The sequence below is a fragment of the Arachis hypogaea genome, chromosome 4 (assembly GCF_003086295.3).
Source record: "Arachis hypogaea cultivar Tifrunner chromosome 4, arahy.Tifrunner.gnm2.J5K5, whole genome shotgun sequence".
Taxonomy (NCBI): Eukaryota; Viridiplantae; Streptophyta; class Magnoliopsida; order Fabales; family Fabaceae; genus Arachis; species Arachis hypogaea.
This window is the reverse complement of record NC_092039.1, coordinates 78,136,279-78,137,719: the sequence shown is the minus strand read 5'-3', so window position 1 is coordinate 78,137,719 and position 1,441 is coordinate 78,136,279. Positions and strand designations below refer to the sequence as shown.

The following is a 1,441-nucleotide window of genomic DNA, read 5'->3' as shown; positions in this document are numbered from 1 at the left end:
TGAGCAAAGGGGGTTCATCCTCCCAAGTCTCATTACCAAATAACTTGTTATTTAGCTTCATGATTGCTCCAAGGTACTTAGCAACTTGCTCTTCAGTGACATCTTCGTCATCTTCAGAGGAAGAATACTCATCAGAGCTCATTAATGGCAGAAGTAAATCCAGTGGAATCTCTATGGTCTCAGTGTGAGCCTCAGATTCCCATGGTTCCTCATTAGGGAACTCATTGGAGGCCAATGGATGTCCATTGAGGTCTTCCTCAGTGGCGATCACTGCCTCTTCCTCCTCTCCAAGTTCGGCCATGTTGATGGCCTTACACTATCCTTTTGGATTCTCTTCTGTATTGCTTGGAAGAGTACTAGGAGGGAGTTCAGTAACTTTCTTGCTCAGCTGACCCACTTGTGCCCCCAAGTTTCTAATGGAGGACCTTATTTCATTCATGAAACTTTGAGTGGTTTTGATTATATCAGAGACCATGGTTGCTAAGTCAGATTGGCTCTGCTTAGAATTCTCTGTCTGTTGCTGAGAAGATGATGGAAAAGGCTTGCCATTGCTAAACCTGCTTCTTCCACCATTATTGTTGTTGAAACCTTGTTGAGGTCTCTGTTGATCCTTCCATGAGAGATTTGGATGATTTCTCCATGAAGTATTATAGGTGTTTTCATAGGGTTCTCCCATGTAATTCACCTCTTCCATTGAAGGGTTCTCAGGATCATAAGCTTCTTCTTCAGATGAAGCGTCCCTAGTACTTCCTGGTGCAGCTTGCATTCTGGACAGACTTTGAGAAATCATATTGACTTGTTAAGTCAATATTTTGTTCTGAGCCAATATGGCATTCAGAGTATCAATCTCAAGAACTCTTTTTCTTCTGATTCGTCCCATTGTTCACAGGATTCCTTTCAGAAGTGTACATGAATTGGTTATTTGCAACCATTTCAATGAGTTCTTGAGCTTCTGCAGGCGTCTTCTTCAGATGAAGAGATCCTCCAGTAGAGCTGTCCAATGACATCTTGGACAGTTTAGACAGACCATCATAGAAGATACCTATTATGCTCCATTCAGAAAGCATGTCAGAAGGACACTTTCTGATCAATTGTTTGTATCTTTCCCAAGCTTCATAGAGGGATTCACCTTCCTTCTATCTGAAGGTTTAGACTTCCACTCTAAGCTTACTCAATTTTTGAGGTGGAAAGAACTTTGCCAAGAAGGCATTGACTAGCTTTTCCCAAGAGTTCAAGCTTTCTTTAGGTTGTGAGTCCAACCATGTCCTAGCTCTGTCTCTTACAGCAAAAGGGAATAGCATAAGTCTGTAGACCTCAGGGTCAATCCCATTGGTCTTGACAGTGTCACAGATTTGCAAGAATTCAGCTAAAAACTGATGAGGATCTTCCAATGGAAGTCCATGGAACTTGCAATTCTGTTGCATTAGAGAAACTAATTAAG

General features: G+C 41.8%; 1 non-coding gene across 1 annotated transcript; it reads left to right on the top strand.

The window, feature by feature from the left end:
- The first annotated feature begins 1,061 nt into the window (after positions 1-1,061).
- LOC112798364 (small nucleolar RNA R71) lies at positions 1,062-1,169 on the top strand. Its single transcript, XR_003199978.1, has one exon. It is a non-coding gene; the product is annotated as a small nucleolar RNA R71 (small nucleolar RNA).
- The last annotated feature ends 272 nt before the right edge of the window (positions 1,170-1,441 follow it).